Here is a 15,073-nt window from a genome sequence, read left to right as displayed (position 1 = left end):
CTACCATGATGGTGGTGTATAGTGCGTATGTCACTACCATGATGGTGGTGTATAGTGCGTATGTCACTACCATGATGGTGGTGTATACTGCGTATGTCACTACCATGATGGTGGTGTATACTGCGTATGTCACTACCATGATGGTGGTGTATACTGCGTATGTCACTACCATGATGGTGGTGTATACTGCGTATGTCACTACCATGATGGTGGTGTATACTGCGTATGTCACTACCATGATGGTATATACTGCGTATGTCACTACCATGATGGTATATACTGCGTGTGTCACTACCATGATGGTGGTGTATACTGCGTATGTTACTACCATGATGGTGGTGTATACTGCGTATGTCACTACCATGATGGTGGTGTATACTGCGTATGTCACTACCATGATGGTGGTGTATACTGCGTATGTCACTACCATGATGGTGGTGTATACTGCGTATGTCACTACCATGATGGTGGTGTATACTGCGTATGTCACTACCATGATGGTGGTGTATACTGCGTATGTCACTACCATGATGGTGGTGTATACTGCGTATGTCACTACCATGATGGTGGTGTATACTGCGTATGTCACTACCATGATGGTGGTGTATACTGCGTATGTCACTACCATGATGGTGGTGTATACTGCGTATGTCACTACCATGATGGTGGTGTATACTGCGTATGTCACTACCATGATGGTGGTGTATACTGCGTATGTCAGTACCATGATGGTGGTGTATACTGCGTATGTCACTACCATGATGGTGGTGTATACTGCGTATGTCACTACCATGATGGTATATACTGCGTATGTCACTACCATGATGGTGGTGTATACTGCATATGTTACTACCATGATGGTGGTGTATACTGCGTATGTCACTACCATGATGGTATATACTGCGTATGTCACTACCATGATGGTATATACTGCGTATGTCACTACCATGATGGTGGTGTATACTGCGTATGTCACTACCATGATGGTGGTGTATACTGCGTATGTCACTACCATGATGGTGGTGTATACTGCGTATGTCACTACCATGATGGTGGTGTATACTGCGTATGTCACTACCATGATGGTGGTGTATACTGCGTATGTCACTACCATGATGGTGTATACTGTGTATGTCACTACCATGATGGTGGTGTATACTGCGTATGTTACTACCATGATGGTGTATACTGCGTATGTCACTACCATGATGGTGGTGTATACTGCGTATGTTACTACCATGATGGTGTATACTGCGTATGTTACTACCATGATGGTGTATACTGCGTATGTCACTACCATGATGGTATATACTGCGTATGTCACTACCATGATGGTGTATACTGCGTATGTCACTCACCATGATGGTGGTGTATACTGCGTATGTTACTACCATGATGGTATATACTGCGTATGTCACTACCATGATGGTATATACTGCGTATGTCACTACCATGATGGTGGTGTATACTGCGTATGTTACTACCATGATGGTGTATACTGCGTATGTCACTACCATGATGGTGGTGTATACTGCGTATGTCACTACCATGATGGTGGTGTATACTGCGTATGTCAGTACCATGATGGTGGTGTATACTGCGTATGTCACTACCATGATGGTGGTGTATACTGCGTATGTCACTACCATGATGGTATATACTGCGTATGTCACTACCATGATGGTATATACTGCGTATGTCACTACCATGATGGTATATACTGCGTATGTCACTACCATGATGGTGGTGTATACTGCGTATGTCACTACCATGATGGTGTATACTGCGTATGTCACTACCATGATGGTATATACTGCGTATGTCACTACCATGATGGTGTATACTGCGTATGTCACTACCATGATGGTGGTGTATACTGCGTATGTTACTACCATGATGGTGTATACTGCGTATGTCACTACCATGATGGTGGTGTATACTGCGTATGTTACTACCATGATGGTGTATACTGCGTATGTTACTACCATGATGGTGGTGTATACTGCGTATGTTACTACCATGATGGTGTATACTGCGTATGTTACTACCATGATGGTGTATACTGCGTATGTCACTACCATGATGGTGGTGTATACTGCGTATGTTACTACCATGATGGTGTATACTGCGTATGTTACTACCATGATGGTGTATACTGCGTATGTCACTACCATGATGGTATATACTGCGTATGTCACTACCATGATGGTGTATACTGCGTATGTCACTCACCATGATGGTGTATACTGCGTATGTTACTACCATGATGGTATATACTGCGTATGTCACTACCATGATGGTATATACTGCGTATGTCACTACCATGATGGTGTATACTGCGTATGTTACTACCATGATGGTGTATACTGCGTATGTCACTACCATGATGGTGTATACTGCGTATGTCACTACCATGATGGTGGTGTATACTGCGTATGTCACTACCATGATGGTATATACTGCGTATGTCACTACCATGATGGTATATACTGCGTATGTCACTACCATGATGGTATATACTGCGTATGTCACTACCATGATGGTATATACTGCGTATGTCACTACCATGATGGTATATACTGCGTATGTCACTACCATGATGGTATATACTGCGTATGTCACTACCATGATGGTATATACTGCATATGTCACTACCATGATGGTATATACTGCGTATGTCACTACCATGATGGTATATACTGCGTATGTCACTACCATGATGGTGTATACTGCGTATGTTACTACCATGATGGTGGTGTATACTGCGTATGTCACTACCATGATGGTGGTGTATACTGCGTATGTTACTACCATGATGGTGTATACTGCGTATGTTACTACCATGATGGTGTATACTGCGTATGTTACTACCATGATGGTGTATACTGCGTATGTTACTACCATGATGGTATATACTGCGTATGTCACTACCATGATGGTGGTGTATACTGCGTATGTTACTACCATGATGGTATATACTGCGTAAGTCACTACCATGATGGTGGTGTATACTGCGTATGTTACTACCATGATGGTATATACTGCGTAAGTCACTACCATGATGGTGGTGTATACTGCGTATGTTACTACCATGATGGTATATACTGCGCATGTCACTCACCATGATAGTACACTATACTGCGTATGTGTTACGACTTAATCTTCACCGTAACAATAGGGGCACAAATAACTCCAATTTTTTGTTAGTTTTATTTTATTACGAATCATTTAGTTTCATTGGTATTTGGTTAGTGAATTAAAATAACCACAGGCAATTATAAATGAAATACTATACAGCAAGAAACCCAATCTTACGTTCAAATTCTCATTAACAGAGTATGATACAATAATTTCAATTAATAATCAACTAATCTCACCATTTAACTCTTTTAGAAAGGTCTAGGGTAACGAAATAGTTATCTTTCATAAGTGACATGAATTACCAGACTTCAGGAAACTAATGGCAAAGGCAAGACAATAGACTTGGTATAAAGTTTTAGTTTAAGCTAGGAGCTTTGTGTTGAAGACCCGTACCGAGTCAGAGCTAGGAGCTGACTGACTCACTCAACTACTTCATAGTATGACTTCAGCTCTGCCAGAAGGCGACGCGTGGCGTCAATTCTAGAACCACCAATTGGTCACTACAGTAGTGGTTACACATTCGTAATACCTAACCTAATAATAATATAATATAATATTATAGTTATAATAATCATGGGGAAAGATATAATATAATACAATATAATACAATGAGAGTACTTTTGATGATTCATACTGTACCCGATAATAATATATAGTGGAACCTGCTTTATCTAGCTAGTAATAAAGTGGTTCGCGATATATTATTACAGAACTTATTTTAACCAGGCCTTTTATTTTTGTATATAATGGAGTGAAGTAGGGGCGCGTAACAGTATGTCACATTATCAACATCATGATAGTACAGGATACTGCGTATATTACACAATCACCACCATGATGGTACAGTATACTGCGTATGTTCAACTATTGCAATGTAATTTGCCACAGATTATCTATAGTTTAGGTGCAGTGGATTCCTGGGGGTCATCGCCCCCGCGACCTGCTCCCAAACCAGGCTTTCTGATTGACTGCCTGATCGCTTAGCTTGTTGGTGCTGGCCGCACGCAATCTAAGGCAGACCACACAGCCTAGCTGGTCAGGGACAAACTGGAGGAACATCACAAACAAGAGTTCCGACCATGGACCAGGCTCACACAAGACACACACCACCATCTTTGATATACCTTCGATGAGTTTCTTGAGTCTTTCTACTCCCGGAGCCCGGCCATGGGTCAGGATCACACAAGACTGACACACACACACACCACCACCATTCCCTCATACATAAGGAGTATTCCGAGTATACCTAGAGGGTTCTTCGGGGGTCAACGCCCCCGCGGTCCAATCCATGACTAGGCTTGGCGGTGCCTCAGGACCTGATCAACCGAGTCGTATAAGATTACATATACACTGTGACGATGATATATCTCACGTGTGAGGACCTTGAGAACAGACGTGACACTGTGACGATGATACATCTCACGTGTTTGGGCCTTGAGAACAGACGTGACACTGACGATGATACATCTCACGTGTGTGGGCCTTGAGAACAGACGTGACACTGTGTCGAGGATATATCTCACATATGTGGGCCTTGAGAACAGACGTGACACTGTGTCGAGGATATATCTCACATATGTGGGCCTTGAGAAAAGACGTGACACTGTGACGAGGATATATCTCACATATGTGGGCCTTGAGAAAAGACGTGACACTGTGACGAGGATATATCTCACATATGTGGGCCTTGAGAAAAGACGTGACACTGTGTCGAGGATATATCTCACATATGTGGGCCTTGAGAAAAGACGTGACACTGTGACGAGGATATATCTCACATATGTGGGCCTTGAGAAAAGACGTGACACTGTGACGAGGATATATCTCACATATGTGGGCCTTGAGAAAAGACGTGTACTTACACATGTTAATCAATGAGACAGTTGTCCAACATTTGGTTATATTTATTCTAGAAACGTTTCGCCAGCCAGTGATAGTGTGACATACGCAGTATACTGTACTATCATGGTAGTGATAGTGTGACATACGCAGTATACTGTACTATCATGGTAGTGATAGTGTGACATACGTAGTATACTGTACTATCATGGTAGTGATAGTGTGACATACGCAGTATACTGTACTATCATGGTAGTGATAGTGTGACATACGCAGTATACTATACTATCATGGTAGTGATAGTGTGACATACGCAGTATACTGTACTATCATGGTAGTGATAGTGTGACATACGCAGTATACTATACTATCATGGTAGTGATAGTGTGACATATGCAGTATACTATACTATCATGGTAGTGATAGTGTGACATACGCAGTATACTGTACTATCATGGTGGTGATAGTGTGACATACGCAGCATACTATACTATCATGGTAGTGATAGTGACATGCAGTATACTGTACTATCATGGAGGTGATAGTGTGACATACTCAGCATACTATACTATCATGGTAGTGATAGTGTGACATACGCAGTATACTGTACTATCATGGTGGTGATAGTGTGACATACGCAGTATACTATACTATCATGGTAGTGATAGTGTGACATACGCAGTATACTGTACTATCATGGTGGTGATAGTGTGACATACGCAGTATACTGTACTATCATGGTGGTGATAGTGTGACATACGCAGTATACTATACTATCATGGTAGTGATAGTGTGACATACGTAGTATACTGTACTATCATGATAGTGATAGTGTGACATACGCAGTATACTGCACTATCATGGTGGTGATAGTGTTACATACGCAGTATACTATACTATCATGGTAGTGATAGTGTGACATACGTAGTATACTGTACTATCTTGGTGGTGATAGTGTGATATACGCAGTATACTATACTATCATGGTAGTGATAGTGTGACATACGCAGTATACTGTACTATCATGGTGGTGATAGTGTGACATACGCAGTATACTATACTATCATGGTAGTGATAGTGTGACATACGTAGTATACTGTACTATCTTGGTGGTGATAGTGTGACATACGCAGTATACTATACTATCATGGTAGTGATAGTGTGACATACGTAGTATACTGTACTATCTTGGTGGTGATAGTGTGATATACGCAGTATACTATATACTATCATGGTAGTGATAGTGTGACATACGCAGTATACTATCATGGTAGTGATAGTGTGACATACGCAGTATACTATCATGGTAGTGATAGTGTGACATACGTAGTATACTGTACTATCTTGGTGGTGATAGTGTGACATACGCAGTATACTATACTATCATGGTAGTGACAGTGTGACATACGCAGTATATTGTACTATCATGGTGGTGATAGTGTGACATACGCAGTATACTATACTATCATGGTAGTGATAGTGTTACATACGCAGTATACTGTACTATCATGCAAAGTTTCACAGCAAGAAACTAGGAGCACAGATCACAAGACAAGACAGTGACTGTAATAATGTTGGTAGAATTATCGACAATATGTTGGGTAAAATAGGTGTCCCGTAGCTTGACCGCTAGTGCACTCAGCTCACTGAGGTCCGGGGTTCGAATCTCCTCCGATATGGCTGGATAACATTAGGACGTGTTTCCATCAGACACCTGCTGTCCATGCTCACCCATCAGTATAAAATGGGTACCTGTGTGTTAGTCGACTGGTGTGAGTCGCATCCTGGGGCAAAACTGACCTAATTTGCCCGAAATGCTCTGCATAACAAGCGGCTTTCTATATAGTATTGTCATTGATGTCAGCTAGGCCTGTATACTTTGTACATGTAATTGTAGTAAATAAAGATATTATTTTTATTATTATTAAAAGACACAAGTGCAACTAGTGCGACATTTTACTGTGGCAACGTTTCGTTCTCCAGGAGTTTTGTAAAGCCGTCAACGGCTTGACAGTAACTTTCTATAACGCACAAGTTAGATGTCATCTTAAATACGCCGTCCCGTCTTGGTCTGGAAATTATATAAAGGAGGAAGATATACTGGTGAGGGTGCAGGGAAGATATACTGGTGAGGATGCAGGAAAGATATACTGGTGAGGATGCAGGAAAGATATACTGGTGAGGATGCAGGGAAGATATACTGGTTAGGGTGCAGGGAAGATATACTGGTGAGGATGCAGGAAAGATATACTGGTGAGGATGCAGGAAAGATATACTGGTGAGGATGCAGGGAAGATATACTGGTTAGGGTGCAGGGAAGATATACTGGTGAGGATGCAGGAAAGATATACTGGTGAGGATGCAGGAAAGATATACTGGTGAGGATGCAGGGAAGATATACTGGTGAGGATGCAGGAAAGATATACTGGTGAGGATGCAGGAAAGATATACTGGTGAGGATGCAGGAAAGATATACTGGTGAGGATGCAGGGAAGATATACTGGTGAGGATGCAGGTAAGATATACTGGTGAGGATGCAGGGAAGATATACTGGCGAGGATGCAGGAAAGATATACTGGCGAGGATGCAGGGAATATATACTTATGAGGGTGCAGGGAATATATACTGGTGAGGGTGCAGGGAAGATATACTGGTGAGGATGCAGGGAAGATATACTGGTGAGGGTGCAGAGAAGATATACTGGTGAGGGTGCAGGGAAGATATACTGGTGAGGATGCAGGGAAGATATACTGGTGAGGATGCAGGAAAGATATACTGGTGAGGATGCAGGAAAGATATACTGGTGAGGATGCAGGAAAGATATACTGGTGAGGATGCAGGGAAGATATACTGGTGAGGGTGCAGGAAAGATATACTGGTGAGGATGCAGGGAAGATATACTGGTGAGGGTGCAGGGAAGATATACTGGTGAGGGTGCAGGAAAGATATACTGGTGAGGATGCAGGAAAGATATACTGGTGAGGATGCAGGAAAGATATACTGGTGAGGATGCAGGGAAGATATACTGGTGAGGATGCAGGGAAGATATACTGGTGAGGATGCAGGAAAGATATACTGGTGAGGATGCAGGGAAGATATACTGGTGAGGATGCAGGAAAGATATACTGGTGAGGATGCAGGAAAGATATACTGGTGAGGATGCAGGGAAGATATACTGGTGAGGATGCAGGAAAGATATACTGGTGAGGGTGCAGGAAAGATATACTGGTGAGGATGCAGGGAAGATATACTGGTGAGGATGCAGGAAAGATATACTGGTGAGGATGCAGGGAAGATATACTGGTGAGGATGCAGGGAAGATATACTGGTGAGGATGCAGGGAAGATATACTGGTGAGGGTGCAGGGAAGATATACTGGTGAGGGTGCAGGAAAGATATACTGGTGAGGATGCAGGGAAGATATACTGGTGAGGATGCAGGGAAGATATACTGGTGAGGATGCAGGAAAGATATACTGGTGAGGGTGCAGGAAGGATATACTGGTGAGGATGCAGGAAAGATATACTGGTGAGGGTGCAGGAAAGATATACTGGTGAGGATGCAGGGAAGATATACTGGTGAGGATGCAGGAAAGATATACTGGTGAGGATGCAGGGAAGATATACTGGTGAGGATGCAGGGAAGATATACTGGTGAGGATGCAGGGAAGATATACTGGTGAGGGTGCAGGAAAGATATACTGGTGAGGATGCAGGGAAGATATACTGGTGAGGGTGCAGGAAAGATATACTGGTGAGGATGCAGGAAAGATATACAACAACAAAAGACTTGGCAGGCGATGCAACATACCCCCAGTGAAAGTAGGGGCGCCATTAGTACATTAAGAGAAAACACAAAAAATATCCGGGGCCCAAGACTGTTCAACAGCCCCTCGCCAGCCATAAGGGGAATTACCAATAGACCCCTGGTTATCTTCAAGAGGGAGCTGGACAAATACTTAAAATAAGTGCCGGATCAGCCGGGCTGTGGTTCGTACGTTGGACTACGTGCGGCCAGCAGTAACGACCTCGTTGATCAGGCCCTGATCCACCAGAATGCCTGGTCATGGACTGGGGCGTTGATCTCCGGAATATCCTCCAGGTAGGTACCTGGTAGGGCACAAGGAAGAGCCACCAACCTCGTACTATCACTCAGAAACCAACCACGTGAAGAAAGAGCTTTAGTGCTCAACCTTTTCTCTCGTAGAAATCCTACCTACCTGGACGGTATTCCGGGGGGTCAACGCCCCTGTGGCCCGGTCCATGACCAGGCCTCGGGGTGGATCAAGGCCTGATCAACCAGGCTGTTACTGCCAGCCGCATGCAATCCAATGTACAAACCACAGCCCGGCTGATCAGGTAAGTATCCAGCTACCTGGTTACCTGGACGTTTTTCCGGGGATCAACGCCCCCGCGGCCCGGTCCATGACCAGGCCTCCCGATGGATCAGGGCCTGATCAACTAGGCTGTTACTGCTGGCCGCACGCAGTCCAACGTACGAGCCACAGCCCGGCTGATCCGGCACTGACTTTAGGTATCTGTCCAGCTCTCTCTTGAAGGCAGCCAGGGGTTTATTGGCAATTCCCCTAATGCTTGATGGGAGGCTGTTGAACAGTCTTGGGCCCCGGAGACTTATGGTGTTTTCCCTTAGTGTACCAATGGCGCCCCTACTTTTAATTGGGGGCATTTTGCATCGCCTGCCAAGTCTTTTACTTTCGTAGGGAGTGATTTTTGTGTGCAGATTTGGAACCATTCCTTCAGGATTTTCCAAGCGTAGATTATGATATATCTCTCCCTCCTGCGTTCCAACGAGTACAAGTCAAGCGCTTCCAAGCGTTCCCAGTAGTTAAGGTGCTTGACAGAACTTAGACGTGCAGTAAAGGATCTTTGTACACTCTCTAGATCTGCGATTTCACCTACTTTGAATGGAGATGTAAATGTACAGCAGTATTCCAGCCTAGAGAGAACAAGTGATTTGAAAAGTATCATCATTGGCTTGGCATCTCTCGTTTTGAACGTTCTCATTATCCATCCTATCATTTTCTTTGCACGTGCGATCGTGGCACTGTTGTGATCCTTGAAAGTGAGATCCTCAGACATTACTACTCCCAGGTCTCTTACATTATTTTTCCGCTCTATTGTATGGCCGGAGTCAGTAGTATACTCTGTTCTAGTTATTATCTCCTCCAGTTTTCCATAACGGAGTAGTTGGAATTTGTCCTCATTGAACATCATATTGTTCTTACAGACAGACAGGGGTCTACTGGTAATTCCCCTTATGTATCCTGTTAGGCATCTGAAGAGTCTTGGGCTCCTGGCATTTATTGTGTTATCTCTTGGTTACACTTACACACGAAGAACTATTTGTAGTCGTCAATGATGTTATTACTCGGAACAATGGAATGAAACTGCCAATTAAAAAAAAAACAGGTAAATTGACAGGTTCCTCCAGAGAGTTGATGATTAGCTGTGTGTGGTTAAGTTGAACTAGGAGCTGCTAGTACCCAGAGCATGATGAGGGCGCCAGGTCTGGGACCGTCCAGCCTGGCTGCTCACACCACCACCAAGTTAAGAAACAAAAGAATAAGAAGCATCTTAACCAACCACCAACCCTGAAATATCCAGCCATCTTACATACAAATGTTGGTGGTGGTGGCGATTGGTGATGGTGAGGAGTGGTGGTGATTGGTGATGGTGGTGAGGAGTGGTGGTGAGGAGTGGTGGTGAGGAGTGGTGGTGGGGAGTGGTGGTAGTGGTGCTGATGAGTGGTGGTGGTGATGAGTGGTGGTGGCGATGAATGATGGTGCGAGGATAGGTGGTGAGGCAGGGCGTGCGAGGTAGTGAGGCACGGTGGGCGAGGTGCTGAGGCAGGGCGGGCGAGGTGGTGAGGCACGGTGGGCGAAGTAGTTAGGCAGAGCGGGCGAGGTTCTGAGGCAGGGTGGGCGAGGTGCTGAGGCAGGGTGGGCGATGTGCTGAGGCAGGGTGGGCGAGGTGGTGAGGCAGGGCGGGCGAGGTGCTGAGGCAGGGCGGGAGAGGTATAGTGAGGCAGGGCGGGCAAGGTATAGTGAGGCAGGGAGGGAGGGGTGGTGAGGCAGGGCGGGCGAGATAATGAGGCAGGGTGGGCGGGGTAGTGAGGCTGGGTGGGCGAGGTATAGTGAGGCAGGGCAGGCGAGGTAGTGAGGCAGGGTGGACGAGGTAGCGAGGCAGGGCAGGCAACACAAAAAGTGGAGGTGAGGTGGAACAAAGTGCGTCAGAGTGCACCAACTTGACCTACTTAAGTGCCGCTGGTGCCCCCCCCTACCACCACCCAGGGTGACACATGGTTTAGGTGCACACTCACCTACCTACCTGACACGATGACCACACCCAAGGCAAACCTACGTAGGTACCTATGTAGGTTACACAAGATGGTGTGGCAATACCCGCAAGTTGTAGGCTGTAGGTAGGTAGGTAGGTAGGTAGGTGGGTGGGTGTGTGTTTAGGGAAGTAGGTACACAAGTAGATAGTAGGTGGCTGCGTGCGTAGGTAGGTACATAGGTGAATAGGTAGGCAGTTACGTAGGTGCATGGGTAGCTAGGTAGGTGGGTCTATACGTACTTCCGTAGGCTGGTACATAAGTAGGTTCGTACGCACGTAGGCAGCTAAGTACGCATGTAAACAAGTAACTGTGTAGGAGATACGTTGGCAGTTATGAGAGAGAGAGAGAGAGAGAGAGAGAGAGAGAGAGAGAGAGAGAGAGAGAGAGAGAGAGAGAGAGAGAGAGAGAGAGAGAGAGAGAGAGAGAGAGAGAGAGGTAGGAAGGGAGGTAAGTAAGGGTCAGTAGGTGGTGGAGGTGCAACAATATTAATCACCTCTCCGTGTTGCATTCTCACACCAAAACGAGTAAATTCGCGGCGGCCTGCAAGACTGTATTGTATGTAGGTGAAGGTGAAGCTCACGAAATGTAATCTTTGACGCAGGTGACAGCTGCACTAGTGAGCCAGAAGGCCAGGCACGGAGATAGGAAGGTAGGTAAGGAGGAAGAGGTGGATGAAGACTGTAGAAAAGGTAGAGAGGTAACAAGGGAGAGGTGTGCAAAGGTGGAATAGAGCAAGTGAGAAAAAAAAGCAGGAAGGTAGGCAAGAAGGCAGGCGGGCAGACAGGAAGAAACAAGAGGGAGGAAACAAAGGGAAGGAAGGACGAAGAATGGAGGATAAAGACAAGAGGGACGGACGAACAAGAAGCGAGATATGAGGAGGGAGTTATAACTTGGGAGTAAGGAAGTTATAAGGTCCGAGGGAGATATGAAAAGGGAGTAATAACGAGGGAGTGAGAAAGTAGGTAGTTATAAGGAGTGAGGAAATAGGTAATGTAAGAGTGAGAAAGTAGATACGTAGTTATAAGCAGGGAGTGAGGAAGTAGTTATTAGGAGGGAGTGAGGAAGTAGTTATTAGGAGGGAGTGAGGAAGTAGGTAGTTATAAGGAGGGAGTGAGGAAATGGGTAGTTATTAGGAGGGAGTGAGGAAGTAGGTAGTTATAAGGAGGGAGTGGGGAAGTAGGTAGTTATAAGGAGTGAGGAAGTAGGTAGTTATAAAGAGGGAGGAAGTAGGTAGTTGTGTAGAGGAAGTAGGTAGCTATAAGGAAGGAAGTAGGTAGTTATAAGTAGGAAGGGAGGAAGTAGGAAGTTATAAGGAGGGAGGGAGGTATGGCAGGTTACATATTAGTCAAGTTACCACACTCTCTTCAACACAAGCAAGATACGTACTTCCCACTGTGTCTCCTGCCCTCCACTTAAAAACAAACATCTACCTATCACCTCGCTCTCTCTCTCTCTCTCTCTCACTCTCGCTCTCTCCCTCCCGCCTTCCCTTTCTTACTGATCCGCCGAAGTTCTCCACTATGTGGCACCAATCACTGCATATTGAACCTCTCTGTGTGGTTCTAATCACTGCATTATGAACTTCACTATGTAGCACCAATCACTTCATGTTAAAACCTCTCCACCACGTGGTACCAGTCACTGTAACAAGACCATATCACTCGTTTCACTCAACACTCATATTAATGATATACGGACAAAATGATGAATAAAGAGGCATGTACAAACACTGTTGGTGCTACTGGCTGGATATGTCACCAAGACCTCAAGACACACCTCTACAAGCACTAGAAATCTCTGACCTCACTCTACACTCCTCAGTAATGTCCTTAAAGATGAGATTCTTAGAGTAGTTCTTGGAGTGAAATGGGAAAGCCACTCAAATATTGCAATACAATGTGTTAAGGTTCCTGTCATGAAACGCCTACTCCAACAACCTATTTGGTAAATTAGACACATGTGCAACACTTGTGTATCTTTATCGGTCCATGGACTGATTACATCGACTCCAGGCAGAGGGACTGATTACCTCATTTTCCTTCTGATCTTCACAATATAGATACCCAGGTGTTGCACATGTGTCTAATTTACCAACCTGTGGGCTCTCTGAACCATTTATCTACATTCCAGCGACCTACTTCCACCTCATCCGTATATCCCACAACCAAGAAGGTGAATGCACTCTAACCTTTGCATATGCAAAAGAGGAGATGCGGACTCCTCTAAGGTTCATCAGTCACAAACTTGTGGCTATATCTGTCACCAGCACGCGAGCGAGCGCTGCCAAAATATATTTGCTGAAGAGAAAAATACAAATGATGGTGATAGCTTGGGTGATGATGACAAAAATATCAGAAACTATAGAGCCTCGTATAACTACTGACACTGAAATAACAATGAATGTAAGCCTCAGTATTGAAGGGATCCTGAGTAAAATTGGACCCTCCGCAGTGAACCTTGTAAAAAAAAAAAAAAAAAAATAGAGCATCAAGTAAGCCGTGAACAAGGTCACTTGGTCAGAGACCAGGCCGCGGGGGCGATGCACCCGTAGAATACATCTTTTGTATACCTTTGATGAATCCCGCGAGTTTTTCTACTCCAGGAGCCCGGCATGAGCCAGGCTCGTCTAGTGCTTGCCTGGTCAACCAGACTGTTGCTGCCGGTGGCCTGCTGTCCTACATATCCATCACAGCCTAGTTGATCTCGTACCTACCTACCTGGAGTCTACCTGGAGGGCATTCCGGGGATCAACGCCCCCGCGGCCCGGTCCACGACCAGGCCTCCCGGTGGATCAGGACCTGATCAACCAGGCTGTTACTGCTGGCCGCACGTAATCCAACGTACGAACCACAGCCCGGCTGATCCGGCACCGTCTTTAGGTATCTGTCCAGCTCTCTCTTGAAGACAACCAGGGGTCTTCCCGTAATGCCCCTTATTGCTGGTGGGAGGCTGTTGAACAGTCTTGGGCCCCGGACACTTATTGTGTTTTCTCTTAGTGTACCAGTGACGCCCCTACTTTTCACTGGGGGTATGTTGCATCGCCTGCCAAGTCTTTTGCTTTCGTATGGAGTGATTGTTGTGTACATATTAGGGACCAATCCCTCCAGAATCTTCCAGGTGTAGATTATGATATATCTCTCTCGCCTGCGCTCTAGTGAGATAATTATCCAGTTTCCTCTTGAAGACTTTTACACTTATCCCAGCAGCGTTTCTGAAATCTGGTAAGATGTTGAAGAGTCTGGGACCCCGGGTATTGGTACACTGATGTATTCTGCATATACTTATTATATTTGTTAATGATTCCGGGAATCAATATCACTACCCGGCATCATAAACTGGTAAGGAAATATTACTTACAAGATTAAGAACTAATAAGAAGCTCGGAGGAAAGTAAAGCGTTTACTGAATATAAGTAGAGGTTTGTTAGACTCACCTGCCAACTTATAAGCTCATGAAACACAAGGCAACACGTTTAACATCCTGCCTTTCACTTATAAAAGAAGATAATACTACATATTTGGAGTAATACTAACTCTTGCAAAACTCTACGAAGATAAGATGGCTTCTACTTTGAGTATGCACCACTCTCTTGGATTGTCTGGCTCCAGCCTACCACCAAGTTTTGGCAGTTAGTTGAACAATATCATAAGAACCCTTGAGTTGTGCAAAAGCAAAAGCCTAAAGGTGTAACGCACATCGTGAATGGTTTCCAAGGAAAATGAGCAGTGCTGACCTT

General features: G+C 44.9%; 1 protein-coding gene across 2 annotated transcripts in view; it reads right to left on the bottom strand.

The window, feature by feature from the left end:
- Utx (Utx histone demethylase) overlaps nt 1-15,073 on the bottom strand; it is an 806,852-nt gene that overhangs the window by 635,041 nt on the left and 156,738 nt on the right. The window lies entirely within an intron of this gene.

Source organism: Cherax quadricarinatus, chromosome 58 (assembly GCF_038502225.1).
Source record: "Cherax quadricarinatus isolate ZL_2023a chromosome 58, ASM3850222v1, whole genome shotgun sequence".
NCBI lineage: Eukaryota > Metazoa > Arthropoda > Malacostraca > Decapoda > Parastacidae > Cherax > Cherax quadricarinatus.
The sequence above is the reverse complement of the archived record's forward strand: the minus strand, read 5'-3'. Positions and strand labels throughout refer to the sequence as shown.